Source organism: Sus scrofa, chromosome 10, assembly GCF_000003025.6.
Source record: "Sus scrofa isolate TJ Tabasco breed Duroc chromosome 10, Sscrofa11.1, whole genome shotgun sequence".
Classification (NCBI taxonomy): Eukaryota; Metazoa; Chordata; class Mammalia; order Artiodactyla; family Suidae; genus Sus; species Sus scrofa.
Window position 1 is genome coordinate 38,486,856 of NC_010452.4, and position 16,871 is coordinate 38,503,726.

The following is a 16,871-nucleotide window of genomic DNA, read 5'->3' on the forward strand; positions in this document are numbered from 1 at the left end:
GGAGGGGGACATTATCTCTAGCTTCCTAGGCTGCTTGCTAAGGGAAACGTTCCAGAAAAGATAGTCTGGTCATCAGACTTGCGGAAACATCGTAGAGAAATTTTCCCCCACTCTGAGTGAGGACTCTTAAGCTGCCTTGGCTCTCATTCTAATTTAAACAGGCCAAGTCCTGTGTTTTCCTTATTGCCACTACAGTCTTCAAAGTACTACACTCTCCTTCCAACTAGCCTGCTTGGCTTTCTGCTTCTGGCCTTTAGAACTGCAGGATTGGCACAGGGTGGTAAAATTAGGTCATAGTCCAAATGTGAGGACTTGAACGCCAGGTGTTAAGTTGTAATCAAACGGGAAGCCCTGACGCTTAGATGCCATGGAACTAGCATCAGTTATGCTTGATCCAGTCATGCCTCTCTGTTCATTTGGGACACGACTGCCTGAAATATAGGCATTATTTCTGTTCATTGCCTCCATGATGCTTAGGGGAGCATCGACCTTGAAGCCAGAGCTCTGGGCCCAGCATCTAAACTAGTCTTTCCCCCACTGTCCTTTCTTGTAACACTTGCTCTTATCATTCTTAGCACGGGACACAATTTGTAATTGTGTAACGTGTGTGTGTGTGTGTGTGTGTGTGTTTAATGGCTTTTTCCTTACCAGACTATAAGCTCCATTAAGATAAGAGCTGTGTTTGTTTGTTTGTTTTTGTTATTTTAGAGCCGAACCCTTGGCATATGGAGGTTCCCAGGCTAGGGGGTTGAATCAGAGCTACAGCTGCCGGCCTACACCCCAGCCACAGCAATGCAGGATCCGAGCTGCATCTGCGACCTACGTCTCAGCTCACAGCAATGCTGGATCTTAACCCCCTGAGCGAGGCCAGGGATTGAACCTGAGTCATCATGGTACCTGTCAGGTTCGTTAACCACTGAGCCACGACGGGAACTCCAAGAGCTGTGTCTTTTTTTGTTCAGCACAGCACACCCAGCCTGACCTAACGGATGCTCAAGAAATATTGATTGTGCAAATTAAATGTAGGTTTTAGACCCCTCTTATTGTAAAGAGGCTTGGATAACAGCCTACTGAGTTTATATATCTATGGTTAGCAATAGTTAATAGTATAGAGTATGTGATATTCAGAGTATTGCCTCTGATCGTTATTGTTATTAACATGTTATCAATAGGTCTGCACTAGAGGCCAGTGAGACATCCTGCTAAAACTGTCCATCTGGCAATAGAACATGCTAGTCTAGAGCTTGGATGAGTGGTCTGTTCAAAAACCGAGGTGAGGCCAACTTTCCAGGGTGGTACATGTGTTTTTAGAGTTAAAGGCTGAGAGTCAAGTTGTCATTAACTGAGGTGTATGGTCACTGTCACTGTGTGTCTCAGAGTCCCAGGCCAGCCCTTCTACGGTGAGGGCCTGGACCTTGCTATGTGGGTGAAGTTTCCTGGTTGGTAGCCTGGCGAGCCCACTGCCTGGATATGAGTGCCTGCAGGCTGTTTGCTAAGGGTAACATTCCAGAATGCGCCAGGAAGCATGGGATCCTGATTCTGAAAGAGCAAGAGAGGAAATGTATGGGGGGAGGGCAGAGGGCTTGAGACCGCAGGGCAGGTGCAGGGCCCCCAGGTGGGCAGGCCTGAAATACACCAGGAACAACCTCTGGGCCAGACAAAAGGGAATCCTCCTGGGACTGCTGCCCAGGGATGCTGGCCCTTTAATTTAATGTGGATGCCTTAAAGTGACTCCAGAGTTGGAGACTAACAGTAAAGAGTTTTCAAGTGTCTTTATGTTTCATCAAGATAAGCTCACCATAATGGACCTTAGTCTGCTCTCTATTTTCTGCTTCCCACCCATCAGCTTTGCACAGGGAGAACTGTGCACTTCCTATGGTTTCCTGCCCCACCCAGGTTTTTTTGTTTTGTTCCATTTTGCTTTTGATACTGTCCCATTCTAACTGGAAGCCTGGCGACAGCCTCCTCAGACCCCACCTGGTAGGCGGCTGCTGCCATGGAAACACCCAGAGACTGGGGTGGATCTAGGGCTTCCTGCTGTCCAGCCCCTCCCACTCTTGTCTTCATTAACTTGACTCTCTGAAGGGGAGCTGTTTGCAGCCTGGCCTTACACCAGACAATCTTGACAGGTGGTACTTTTTCAGAAGAGCATCCATCTTGAAATGCACATAACATGTCTCATTGGGGTACTTCTGCCCCTCAAAGACTTAGGGATCTTTGGTCGGAACCCCAATTCCTGGTGCTGTGAGTTCAGCATGGCGCCTCACCCCTGCTCTGGCCCCCCTCTTCCTTCTCTGCCCCCTCACCCCTGCTCTGGCCCCCCTCTTTCTTCTCTGCCGCCCTCACCCCTGCTCTGCCCCCCTTTCCTTTTCTGCCCTCTCTCCCCTGCTCTGGCCCCCCTTTTCCTTCTGTGTCCCTGCTACTGAATCCTCAGTTCTACTCAAAATCCCACCTGGATTCCAAGCCTTATCCTTGTTCCATTTCTACAAGAAATCAGCCTTTTCCTGAGTCTCTTGTTTCATTCATGATTTCATGAGAGGTGAGGGCAGAGGAGGGACCACCTCGGCTGTGACCCGCCCTCTGCCAGGCTGCCTGCACCGTTTCATGTCCCATCAGACCTCCCCGTCCCCTCCAGCTGTGTGCAGGACCAGGTCTTTAGGACTTTCTGAGGCCCTGGCTCCTCCTCAGCCCACACACATGCCAGACATATCAACCTCTCCCACACCCCACGTTAAACGTAGTTTCTGCTGCAAGCTGTGAAAAGCCTTCTTATAATTTGGCTTTTGAAATAAAAGAAACTCATTCAATTCGTGAGTGCTCTGGTTTCTCAGGAGGTGTGCGTTCCCATATTTTTTAAAAAGTGAGACAATGTCACCTGCCATATAGAAGAAAATATCTTTGAATATCAGATTTAAAATGAAAAAGTTAGCATCATATACTCATAGACATTTATTTAAACACTTGTTAATATGCATGTTTTTAGCTTTTAGAATTTTTTTTGGCAGGGAGGGGTCTTTTTAGGGCTGCACGCACAGCATATGGAGGTTCCTAGGCGAGGGGGTCGAATCAGAGCAGTGGCTGCTGGCCTACATCACAGCCACAGCAACGTGGGATCTGAGCCACATCTGCGATTACACCACAGCTCACGGCAATGCCTTAACCCCCTGAGTGATGCCAGGGATTGAACCTGCATCCCCATGGATGCTAGTCAGATTCATTTCCACTGAGCCACAACTGGAATATTCTTTTAGAATATTTAGGTACCGCCTGCAGAGATCAGTCCTTAGGCACTGTAGCTCTGCTTTCCAGTGGGTTAGACAGCTTTGGCAGGAGACCTGAACACCAACAAGACCATCTAGGGAGAGAGCCCACCCCCAGCTTTGGCACCATCTCTTGCCAGAAGCAGCCCCATCAGGCCCGTCCCTTTACCCTCATACCTTCTGGAATTACGATGAACACAATTGTCTTTGTCTTATTACACATATTTTTGCAGAGCCCAACTAACTTGGAGTTCCTGCTGTGGCTCATCGAGTTAAGAACCCGACTGGTATTCATGAGGATGCAGGTTCGCTCCCTGGCTCTGCTCAGTGGGTTAAGGATCTGGTGTTGCCACAAGCTGTGGTGTAGGTGGCAGATGCAGCTGGGATCTGGTGTGGCTGTGGCTGTGCTGTAGGTCGGCAGCTGCAGCTCAGATTCGATCCCCTAGCCCAGGAACTTCCATATGCTGCAGGTGCAGTCCTGAAAAGAAAAAAAAAAGTCACGAGGTGCATTCCTCATACAGGGATCTCATCAGGCACCTCAGGCAGTGCCTGGCTTAAGAGTGGATTTGGTTTGATGCATGGAGGGGAGACCTATGGCACCCTGGCAGGGGCAGCAGCTTGGGCAGAGGTGTGGAGACAGGGGCTGCAATGAGCCAGCTCTGAGAGGCCTTGGAAGGCGTGCTGAACATTTGGGACTTTGCCTCACAGGCCATAGGGAAGAGCTGGCATTCCAGGAACTGGCTCAAACAACAGACTGAGGGTAACTAAGCCAGGGTGAACGTCCTTTCTTGCTTTCTTTTCTGTGTGTCCTCCTGTCCATCCTCTCATTCCTTTATGAACAGGTCCATAAGCCCAGGTATCCAATCACCCCCCCCCAGCCCCCGCCTCCCAAGGGAGACTTGGTGTAAGCAGAACCGAAGCAACAAACATCCAGACATGATTTGGAGTTCTGAGTGACCACCGGTGCTCCGTGTACTTTATATGTGGATTATTCAGTGTTTTTCCCATCCTCTAATGTTAGGTCTCTTCAGCCAAATGATAAGGTTGAACAGAGTGGCAATTACAGGGTGTGGATCACAGTGGGTGTTTAGCAGAAGCCATCACTTCCATTCGTGCTGCAAGGGCTTCCCGAGGTGGCTCTTGCTTTCTTTTAGTCTACGTTTTCATTTCTGCATTTTACTTATTGTGCTTTTTCTTTGCTTGCTTGCTCCATTTAATTTCCTTTTCTTCTATCCACTGGGTTAATAGGCTACTTTTTTTTTAATGTTTGCTTTAAAAAAAGAGAAAAGTCGTAGCCTGTGTTTAAAAATCACATTTCCTTTAAAACTTGGAAGTTCCAGCTTTGTTTGAAAGTTGACACACCTGACCCTGGGCTGTGTTCCCACTCGGCGGCCATCTGGGAGAACTGCCATCTCTCACCAGCTTACCGCAGGCCCCACCAGGCTCCACTGTCTCCCTCCCCTGAGGGGAAATCAGTTACCTTTTCATTTGAGCTGCTGCTTTACTCATATATGTGACTTCGCCTGCCCCAGGAGGCATGTTAAATGTGTTACATCTGCCAGAGTCTATTGTGCATTCTTTTCCTTCCTTCCTTCCTTCCTTCCTTCCTTCCTTCCTTCCTTCCTTTCTTCCTTTCTTTCTTTCTTTCTTTCTTTCTTTCTTTCTTTCTTTCTTTCTTTCTTTCTTTCTTTCTTTCTTTCTTTCTTTCTTCCTTTCTCTTTCTTTCTTTCTTTCTTTCTTTCTTCCTTCCTTCCTTCCTTCCTTCCTTCCTTCCTTCCTTCCAAGGCCACACTAATGGCATATGGAAGTTCCCAGGCTAAGTGTCGAATCAGAGCTACAGCTGCCAGCCTACACTACAGCCACAGGAACATGGGCTCTGAGCCATATCGGCAACCTACACCACAGCTCATGGCAATGCCCCATACTTAACCCACTAAGCAAGGCCAGGCAGGTTTGTTACCACTGAGTCACAATGGGAATTCCCTATTGTGCTTTTTATTTGCCCCATGATTTCTTTTTTGTGTGTGTCTTTTTTCTCTTTTTAGGGCCATACCGATGGCATATGGAGGTTCCCAGGCTAGGGGTGTAATTGGAGCTATAGCCGCCAGCCTACACCACAGCCACAGCAACGCGGGATTGGAGCAACCTATGCCACAGCTCACGGCAACGCCACATCCTTGACCCACTGAGCAAGGCCAGGGATCAAACCCGCATCCTCATGGATGCTAGTCGTGTTCACTAACCGCCATGATGGGAACTCCTGCCCCCGTAATTTCTATATTTCTTCTTTCCTTTCCTGTCTTCTTTTGGGTTGAGTTTATTGTCTCTCTCCACTTTTTTTTTTTTTTCTGTACCACTGTGAAAATTATACTGTTTTCATTCTTTTAGTGGTTGACCTAGTCTTTATAGCTTGTATCTTTAACTTACCAAATCCTGGAGTGATCAGTATCTTTACTTTTCTCTGAACAACACCCTTCCCACTGAGATCCCCCCAATCCTTATGCTAGTCTTTTTTATATTTTAAATCTATATGTATTTTTTTCTTTTGAAAATCCCGCACAGCATTGCTTCTTTTATTTTTCTCTATAGTCAATACTTGTATTGATTTACCTCTATATTTAACTACTTCTGTCCTCATAATTCTTTCTTATAGCTTGGGATCTTATATCCTGTATCTTCTTGCATCTTCTCAGTTCTTTCTTCTGTCTCCTTTTATATGTTATACATCTGTCATCAATTCCATGGCTTAAAATACACTCTTTGAATTTCCTTTAATGAGGATCTGCTTGTGGCAAATTGTTTTTGAATTTATTTATCTGTACATGTTTCATTGGAGTGGTCTTTTTTCCCCTTTCCTCTTCTCTTTTACTATCGAAGTAACACATTTCTTCTTCCCTATCCCCACCCTCATTTCCCGTAAAATTATAATTTGCATTTTAGCTTTAAAAATGTTAAAAATTGATCAAAATTGTTGTTCTTCTACCAAATAATGCATGAATATTAAAATAATTTAGGGTAATAATACTTCCATATTATTGCTCTCTATTGTTTTAGTTCCAAGCTGTTTATAATTTCTAACCCCCCCATCATTGTTTATCTTACTTTTCTTTAATTTACTTTATACTGAAATATATTATTACTGAAAATACATTATTATTGTTTAATATTTCTTTCAGGGAACTTCTGTGAATTGGATATTCCTTTCTTTTCTTTGTATGGGTATATCTTTGTTCACCTCCGTTTTTGAGCAGTAATTTAGTTAGATACAGAATATTAGTTTGACATTTATTTTCTTTTACCACATTGAATATGTTATTCCATTATCTTCTTGCTTCTGTGGCATTGATGAAAAGTCCTTGACTAATATTGGGTTGGTAACCTCTTTTTCTCTCTGATTATTTCATGACTTTCTCTTCCACTCTGGTGTTCTGCAGTTTACCACAATGTGTGCAGATATGTGTGTGTGTGTTTCTTTTGAATTCTACTTGGGACTCATGATAGTTCAAATGAACAACATGGGTATTACTTAAATTCTGTTAAATTCTGAGTCATTATCATTTTAATATTGTCTCTCTCACAATTTCCTACTTTTTCCCTCTGGGAATTCCAGTTAAAAGTATATTTTATTTTCTCAACATACTCTCCATGTCTCATAACCTCTCTTTCACATTTTCTATTTTTTTTCTCTACTACATTATGACTACTTTCTTCAGACCTATATTCCATGATACTAATTCTCTTTTTAGCTGTATCTAATATTCAACTCAATCCTGTATTTTTAATTTTAAAATTTCTATTTTTTTTCCAAAGCCATCTATTTCTTTTTTCATAGAGTCTGGTTCTTTCATTATAGTTTTTATTCTTCCTTTCACTTAAAAATACTTTTAAATATAATTAGTTTATAACTCCATCAGATTATTCTACTACCATCAGTTCTTAAGGTGCTAATTCTACTTGTTATGTATGTGGCCTCTCCCCTTGAACTGGTTTGGTTCTTTGTCTGGTTTGTTTAGCAGGGGTTGCGCCCCTTATTCTGAGGGAGTCATGAATCTTGAGTTATGAAAATACTTCTACAGAGCAATTTGGGTTTATTTCTGCAAAGGTTTCTCTGGTCCTGGAAATATTTTTATGGTGATTTGTCAGCTCAGGATTCTTGCACAATTTAAAGAATGTAAATTTGGGCCACGCACTTGTGCATGGCACAGGCTTGGTGTTTTGATTTTTTATGAGATACATTTTTTTTTTCACACTGAGACTAGGGAAGAATACAGATTTACTGAGCTCTTCCCTGAGTTACTAGGGAGCAGTGCTAGTTTTTCTAGGCCTACTTTCATGTGGAAGGAGGTTTTTAAGAATTCCGACTATATGCAGGTATCTCAGTTCCAGTTTCCCTACCTTGCATGTGTCTAGACTACATCATCCATCCTCACTTGGGCATTAAAATCTCAGCCCAAGGGCCCTGTGCAGCTATGTCAAGATTCAGTTTCCTTCTGGATAATTGCAGTATTTGCTGTCATGCCTCCTGCTTTGGCTTTGGAGTCTTTCATCATTTCTGGCCTGTATTTTTGAAATGTTATATTTTATAGGTCTGTGACGTACATTTGCAAGATGTACTTACCTATTATGTGCCTGGCTTTGTTATAGGTGCTGGGGTACAACACGAAACAAACCAAAGTCTTTGTCCCTGTATGGCTTACATTCTCAAGGGAAGATAAAACAAACAATAAATAAAAATATGCAGTAAAATTAGATGGCGCTATGAAGAAAATAAAAACAAGATAATGAGAGAGAGAGAGAGGGGGACTGTGTTGGGTGGGGTATCCTTTATTTAGGACAGCAAAGGAAGCTTCTCTGAGGAGGTGGCCGTTGAGCAGAGGCTTACATGAAATGATGAAGCATCATACTCATATCTGGGGTGTCAGTCTGGGTCCTCCAAGAAGGAAACACTGGTGCAGAACTAGCCAGACAAGAGATTTATTAAAACAGCCCCTGTGAACCAGACCAGTGTCCAGTACAAAGTGAAAAATGTGGGTCCCCTTTTTTCAGAAATAACATATTAAGAATTTCAAGTCAGCTACAGCAAAACATTCAGTCAAATGCAGGGCCTTTTTGAGTATTCTGTTCTTTGTTGCATTGGGGGAGTAGGGTGGGTGGGGAATGGGGAGGGAGCTGTTAGAAGCCTGGGAATGCTGTCAGGTTGTAATGTGAATCTGACCCCAGGTGAAGAAGAGAGACTAGGATAGAAGGTTGAGGGGAAGCGTGCTAGAGTTCTCTGCTCTTTTAAGAGAGTTTGGCAAGGTTGTTGGAGAGCCTTTGAGCCAAAGTCCCCTGTCAGGTGAATTTTTCATCTCCCAGGGATAGGTTTGCCTTGGTAGTCTTGGTAACTGCCCTGGAGTAGCTTGTGGATGGCGTGATGCAGAGATGGATTTCAGAGCACAGAAGTCATGACTCCTGGTCAGTTATGTTCCTTGTAAGTTGGATGGCGGTGGCTCATCCTCATGGCAACCACCCTTGGTAGAGAGCTTTCCAGGAGAAGGAAACAGCAATTACAAGGGCTCTTTGGGTTGAATTAAATCCCCCCCCCACCCAACTCAGATGTAGAAATTCTAAGCCCCAGCACCCAGAATGTGACCTACTTTGCAAATAAAGTTATTGCAGATATAATTAGTGAACACGAGGTCATACTGGACTAGGGTGGACCCCTAAGTCATGAAGATTAGCGTCCTCATAAAAAGGGGAAATTTGGAAACAGACACGCTCATGGCAGGAACACCATTCGGAGACGGAAGGCAGAGATCGGAGTGATAACGTCGGCAAGCCAGGGAACATCAGAGACTGCCAGCAAACCATAGAAGAAACGAGAGAGGCATGGAACAGATCCTTCCTTAGTGCCTTCAAAAGGAGCATGGCCCTGCCATTGCTTTGATTTCAGGCTTTTAGCCTCCAAAACCACGAGACGGTAAATTTCTGCTATTTAAGCCATCCAGTTTATGGTGGATGGCTTAAATAGCAGAAATGTTATGGTAGCCTTAGAAAACTAATACAGCACTGAAATGATAGTGGATTTGGTGTGTTGTAGAAACTTCAAGGAGGCCAATGTGGATAGAGCAGATAAGTAAAAGGGAGAATTGTAGACGAAGGAGAAATATCTATAGATCGTGGCTTTGTGAACCAACATAGCAACTCTGTTTTTTTGTGGGGTTTGTTTGTTTCTTTGCTTGCTTGCTTATTTTTTGCTGCCCCTTGGCATATGGAATTTCCAGGCCCTGGGTCCTTATGCTGCAGAGATGCCACTGATCCCATTGTACCACAGTGGGAACTCTCAAACTCTGGTTTTTATTCTGACTGTGGTGGGGAGCCTTGACAGAATTTAGAGCAGGGAGTGGCTGGATGTCATTCTTATTTTTTTTTTTAAATACCACTCTGGCTGTTGTCTGCACCGAAGTGCAAAAGTGGAAGCAGGGCAACGAGTCAGGTCCATTGCAGCAGCCCAAGAAAGAGAGGCTGGTGGCTCGGATGGGAGGAGTCACTGTGGAGGTGGTGAGAAGGGTGGCACATGGTAGCAGTTTGAAGGGAAACTGTATAATTTACCGATGGATTAGATATGCAGTTAGAGGGGAAAAGGAGCGTCAACAATGATCTCCCTTCTTTCTCTCTCTCTCTCTTTTTGTTTGTTTGCCTATAGCAAGTAGATAACTCCAGTTGTTATTTTCTGAGATGGGAACACGGGGGGAGGAGCGTGTCTGGAGATTACAGGAATGAAAATCTGGGATCTCTGCCACGTTTTAGAAGTCCCGCATGGGTTTACACTGCGCTTTTTCATTCTTGCGGACTTCTTTCCATTTCAGTACAGATATATTGCCTGATTATATTTTGAGAGCTGCCCATTATTTCTTGGGTGGATGTGTCATTCTCGATTGAACGAGCTCCCTCAGAATGGATTTTTTGGCATTCCTGTTGTGGCTCAATGGGTTAAGGATCCGACTAGTATCTGTGGGGATGCGGGTTGGATCCCTGGCTTCACTCAGTGGGTTAAGGATCCGGTGTTGCCACAAACTGTAGCGTAGGTAGTAGATGCGGCTCAGATCTCGTGTTGCTGTGGCTGTGGCATAAGCTGGCAGCTGTAGCTGCAATTTGACCCTAGCCCGGGAACTTCCATATGATGTAAAAAGGAAAAGAAAAAAAAGAAGTCTGTTTACCACAACAGCTCAGTATATTTGTCTTTTTACCTACGCCGAAGCTGCAGCAATGCTGGATCCTTTAACCCATTGCACCGGGGCTGGGGATCTAATCTGAGCTTCTGCAGCGACCCAGCTGTAGCAGTCAGATTCTTAACCCACTGCTCACAGCAGGAACTCTCCCAATATATTTGTCTTTTATTTATTTTTTAATTTTATAATGATTTTTATCTTTTCCATTATAGCCGGTTTACAGTGTTCTGTCAATTTTCTACTCTGCAGCAAAGTGACCCAGTCACACATACATGTTTACATTCCTTTTTTTTAATTTTATGATTTTTATATTTCTTTCGACAGATTGTAAAAGGTGGGTTTGCTGAGGGTAAAGGTATGCCTATTTTAAAATTCCAAGTATAACGCTCTTAAGATTGCTTCACCAAAGCTTTTCTCCAGATTTCAGAGTTCATTTTGATGGCACTACTTACTCTTGCCTGAGAGGGAGAAATTGTAGATCCTCCAAGAGCCTTTGCCAGATTTTCTCCGGAGGATCTCTTCTCTTCCTGTCATCCTTTTTCTTGCCCCTCCAAGCTTTCCCAGAACAGGAAATAGCTGTGTTTTGTAACAGAAATGACAAGAAAGGTTCGAACCAGCAGGCACACACCATCCCCGTCATCATGGCAACTTGTCTAGGGTTTGCTGACCTGGGTCATGCTGTTAAAAAATGTCATTGCCTTCACTTGTTTGCTGGCTCGCGTGAGGGTTTTTCAGCCAGGCTTGATGAGAGAGACGAGAAAGTTCTTGACAGGAGGAAGAGGTACGTTGCGCCGGTGAGGACTAGGGAAACTCCACTTGAATCATCTCTTCTAAATCCTCCATCCTCAGGAGTTTCTGGTATGATGGAGTGAATGATGGTCATGGAATGATGAGGTGTACAGTTCTTTCTTTTTGTTTTTTTTTTTTTTGTCTTTTTTTTGCTATTTCTTTGGGCCACTCCCGAGGCATATGGAGGTTCCCAGGCTAGGGCTCGAATCGGAGCTGTAGCCACCGGCCTACGCCAGAGCCACAGCAACGCTGGATCCGAGCTGCCTCTGCAACCTACACCACAGCTCACGGCAACACCGGATCGTTAACCCACTGAGCAAGGGCAGGGACCGAACCAGCAACCTCATGGTTCCTAGTCGGATTCATTAACCACTGTGCCACGACGGGAACTCCCAGTTATTTCTTAATTCGTCACAAAGCACCCTTACTTAAAAGGACCCTCTTCTCTCTCCTTGGATATGGTTGGAGGAAATGCCGGTACCATGAGAACTGCTTTATCTCCTTCCTGCATACTCTTAGGTGGCTTTATAGAGTTAAGCACATTCCAGAAGTTCCCTAGGGGCTCAGCATTGTCACTGCTGTGACTCGGGTCACTGCTGTGGCCTGGGTTCAGCCCCTGACCCAGGAACTTCCCGGCACTGTGGGCATGGGCCAAAAAAAAAAAAAAAAAGAAAGAAAGAAATTAGGTGTTCCAAGTGTCTATGGCTGCTTTCAGGTCAGGGGCTCCAGTTGAAAGCCTAGACTGTCTGTCTTGGTTCCCAAAATGAATGCCTTCCTCCTCCTTCCTGCTCTGAGCTAGGCAGGCTGGGATGCAGGGCTGAGGAGGGTACAGACCCCTGATGGTGTGGAGGGAACATCTTTGTGGGTCCATCATTGACTTTCCCTGTGTGTGGCTAGCCCCTTGCGTGGAGAAGGGACTAGAATTCCCCAGACTCTGTCCTGACTTTCCCCTTTCAGGTCCCCATGTGGCCCCCACAAGCCACAAGGCTCTCTCTGAATGTAGATCAGTTTAGCGACCTGGCTCTCAGGGCAGGGCTTCATCTCAGCCTGATGCAAGCTTGGAAGGCTTCTCTTACCGGCTGTCTTGAGGGCCAAGCCCTCAAGGGTCTATGCCCTCCTGTGAGCCTGGTGCTCCACAGGGCTTTCAAATGTGGGTGAGTCTGCATCCCAGCATGACTCTGCCCTCTCCCTCTGCCTTCCCCGCTGCCTTCCCCAGACCCCCCCCTTTGCCCTCCCCCAAACCCTCCCCTCTGCCCTCCCCCAGACTTTCTCCTTCTGCCCTCCCCCACATTCTCCCCTCCACCCTCCCTCAGACCCGCTCCCTCTGCCCTCCCTCACCCCGCCCTCTCCCAGGTGCCCGTGAAGTTGTACTCACAGATCCCAAGATCACTCCAATAGGTTAGAAGAAGGTGTACTTGGGAGTTCCCATCGTGGCTCAGTCGTTAACGAATCCGACTAGGAACCATGAGGTTGTGGGTTCGATCCCTGGCCTTGCTCAGTGGGTTAAGGATCCGGCGTTGCCGTGAGCTGTGGTGTAGGTCGCAGACGTGGCTCGGATCCCGCATTGCTGTGGCTCTGGCGTAGGACGACGGCTACAGCTCCGATTCGACCCCTAGCCTGGGAACCTCCATGTGCCGCAGGAGCGGCCCCAGAAAAGGCAAAAAAAAAAAAAAAAAAAAGTGTCCTTGATTCAGAACAGCGAGCCCAGTCCTGTGGATTGCTCTTCCCGCAGAAAAGAAAACCCATGTGCAATGGCCTTTCAAAACCGAAATAAATCAGGGCTCCTTGGCCATCCTGCCCTGTTCTGTCGGGTTTTGTCTTTTTCTAAAAACCGCACTGGGTCAGGGCACCTTAAGGGAGAGGACATGGAGCCCAGCTCGTTGTGTAATCACTCTCAGTTTCTAGGGCCTGGGACCAGCCAGCTTATGATTTAAAATATAAATATTTGCAAATGGTTTCTGTCCTGATTAGTTATGTAAAAAAAATCTGCATTTAAGATGTGCTGAAGTAGCTGTCAGATATGTTTCCTTTTTTCAGTGTGACAGTCTTCTTTTTGTGGAACTCGGTATTTTTCAGGTTTCAGCTATATTAAGCCTTTGATTTTTTTTTTTTTTTATTGACTAAAATTGGTGGAAGGAAAGTTTGTGGTTATACCTATCAGAGTCTTTATAGATTCCTACATGACCTTCTTCTGAAAGGAATTTGAGTCATTTAGCCCTTATATAAAATCAAACACTGTCGAAACTCAGGGAGTTGCTTTTGCCTTTTTTTTTTTAAGACGAAAATGCAGTTTAAGGAAAATAAAGCGCAGTTTAAGGAAAATAAAGCGCAGTTTAAAGCCATGGTATGAAACACCTGTTTTGGTCTTTGGCTGGGCAGATTTCTTAGGCTGGGTGCTGTTTTCTTAGGAGTGGAAACTGTGTTTCTGTTATGCCTCTTCTTTCTTTGAACAAATAGAGGACATCTCTGATGGAGGCTTTCTCAACAAGACATTTGATGAATGCAGAATCTTAAATGAAAAAGAAGTCAGTGAATGTGGCTTCCTGGCCTCTGTGCTTGGACCAGAAATAAAGCGAGTCCTCACCACAGGCGTTTGGCTCAAAGCTGTTGTTTTCCACCCGTTTGCTTGAGAAGCACACTTCTCCAGACAAAATTCCCCTGGCCTTTGGAGACTTTTAAGGGCTCCCCCCCGCCCCACAGCTTTCATTGTTTTTAAGAAGAGTCGTGTCACCCTCACTAGTCATAAAAGAATAATGTGGGAAAAGTAAATAAACCTACCCAAAGAATAAAACAGGAAAAACAAAAACCACTCCCCTAAATGAATGAAAAAATTTACATCCATCAGATTTTGTAGGGGTAACTGTCAGTTTGGTTTGGAAACTATGAGGTTTTTTTTTTTTTTCTTTGATTTCTTTTTTTTTTTTTTTAAACAAAAAATAGGTTTTCTTTTTTGGTTGTCTTCTATTTTTAACATCGTTGCTGGAGTTCACCATTGTGGTGTCCCAGAATTGAATCTAACTAGGATCCATGAGGGTGCAGGTTCGATTCCTGGCCTTGCTCAGTGGGTTAAGGATCCAGTGTTGCTGGTGAGCTGTGGTATGGGTTACAGACTCGGCTCGGATCCCGCGTTGCTGTGGCTGTGGCGTAGGGCAGTGGCTGCAGCTCCAATTGGACCCCTAGCCTGGGAACTTCCATATGCCGTGGGTGCGGCCCTGAAAACAACAACAACAACAAAAAAAAAACCAGCACCCCTAGAGTTCCTACTGTGGCGCAACAGGATCAGTGGTGTCTTGGGAGTGCTGGGACGTAGATTTGATCCTTGGCCTGGCGCAGTGGGTTAAAGATCCCGTGTTGCCACAGCCGCAGCTTGGGTTGCAACTGTGGCTAAGATCTGATCCCTGGCCCAGGAACTCCATATGCTGCTGGGCAGCCAAAAAAGAAGAAAACAAAACAAAAAAACAACACCTCTGGAGTCAGGAAGAGTTTTTCTGGCACTGCCCTGAGAGAGCTTGAATTCTTGTCATAAAATGACAGGTATAAATATCCAAGCAACACAGGCTTTCTGGCTGGCTTCTCCATGTGATCCCTGGAGAAGCCTCCTAAATCAGTCTCCTGCTGACTAAAGGGCTCCGCCACCTGCCTGGTGGCTGGAGGGAGGTGGCAGAACATCAGACCTGATGAGAAAGTTTCTGCTGCCAAGATGGGTCAAGGTGGGTCAGCCTCTTCAATAATCCCTTCCATTACTGAGTGCCTGCAGTACACCAGACCCCCACGGCTGACCTCTTATCACCGACCATCTTATTCCATCACTGCCATTCCTTTGAAATGTGATCTAGTAAGAGTGTGTTTATAACAGAGAGAAAGTAGAGGAGTTCCTGTAGTGTCTCAGTGGTTAGTGAACCCAACTAGCATCCATGAGGACACGGGTTTGATCCCTGGCCTTGCTCAGTGGGTTAGGGATCCGGCGTTGCCGTCGGCTGTGGTGCAGGTTGCAGATGCAGCTCGGATCTCGTGTTGCTGTGGCTGTGGTGTAGGCTGGTGGCTACAGCTCCAATTGGACCCCTAGCCTGGGAACCTCCATATGCCGCGGGTGCGGCCCTAAAAAGACAAAAAAGACCAACAAAAAAGAAAGAGAGAGAAAGTAGAAGCCTATGGAGTTCACTGTCAGGAATTCGAGACACACAAATACACAAATAAGGTCAAGGAAGCATTATATAAATGATAAGGATGAAAAGCTAATGCTTATTATAGATTTACTTTGTGCCTGGTGCTGTGTCAGATGCTTTATTTGGTTAATGTCATTTCACTCCCCTAACAGCTCTAAGAGAGAGATAATTTTATTGTGAAACTAAAGTTTAGCTGTGATATATATAATAAGCTCAAGAGCCCACACCTCTGAAAATGATAGTCCTGGGAATCCAACCCAGCAGTCTGACCTCAGAGTCACTTACTTAACCACCAGTCTGTACCATACAGGGGCCAGTAGACGCGGAATGCAGGAGTGGTTAATCCATCCAGACCTGCCTTTGGTGGAGTAGCTGGTGGGCCAGTCATGGGAAGAGCTGCTCTCTTGCATGCTCAGTGTGTTTAAGTTAGTCCTCCTCTCCCCCTAAGGACCTTGTCTCTCATTCTTTGTGCTGGAATTTCAGCTTTTCCAAAGACCACATTTCTATCCTGCCCCTTGACCCACGGACCCTAGGATGTACCAAGCCTGACGTGTGAAACTCTCCAACTCAGGGCATTCTTTTTTTTTTTTTAAGTTGTATTGAAGTATAATTAATTTACAAGGCTGTGATCATTTCTTCTGTACAACAGTGATACAGTTACACACGTATACATATCCATTCTTTTGCAGATTCTTTTCCCACATAGATTATCACAGAATATTGGGTAGAGTTCTCTGTGCTATACAGCAGGTCCCCATTGGCCAGTCATTCCATGTACCTCAGTGTGTATATGCCAGTCCCAAACCCCCAGTCCATCTTGCCCACCTGTTGCCTTTGGTAACCATAAGTTTTTCGAAGTCTGTGAGTCTGTTTCTGTTCTGCAGATAAGTTCATTTATATGCTTTGTTTAGATTCCACATATAAGTGATATATGATGTTTGTCTTTCACTGCCTAACTTTACTTATGGTGATAATTTCCAGGTCCATCCATGTTGCTCCAAATGGCATCATTTCATTCTTTTTTATGGCTGAGTAATATTCCATTGTATATATGTACCACATCTGCTTTATCAATTCTTTTGTCAATGCTTTAGGTTGCTTCCATGTCTTGGCTGTTGTAAATAGTGCTGCAGTAGACATCAGAGTGGATATCTTTTCAAATTACAGTTTTCTTTAGATAGATGTCCGGGAGTGGGATAGCTAGGTCATACTTCTATTTTTAGTTTTTTGAGGACCTCCATATAGTTTTCCATAGTGGTTGCACCAATGTACATTTCCACCAACATTGTGAGAGGGTTCCCTTTTCTCTGCACCCTCTCCAGCATTTATTGTTTGTAGAATTTTTGATGATGACCTACTAGCTGGTGTAAGGTGGTACCTCATAGTAGTTTTGATTTGCACTTCTCTAATAATTAGCAATGTTGACAGGGCATTCTTAAACACTG

General features: G+C 44.9%; 1 protein-coding gene and 1 long non-coding RNA gene across 4 annotated transcripts in view; one reads left to right on the forward strand and one right to left on the reverse strand.

The window, feature by feature from the left end:
* Positions 1-16,871, forward strand: part of MOB3B (MOB kinase activator 3B) — a 256,735-nt gene that overhangs the window by 48,923 nt on the left and 190,941 nt on the right. The gene's annotated exons all lie outside the window — the stretch shown is intronic.
* Positions 5,895-12,750, reverse strand: LOC106505142. The gene is made up of 3 exons (XR_001299264.2): positions 12,636-12,750; positions 10,924-11,326; positions 5,895-8,782 (listed from the first exon to the last, which is right to left on the reverse strand). It is a non-coding gene; the product is annotated as an uncharacterized LOC106505142 (long non-coding RNA).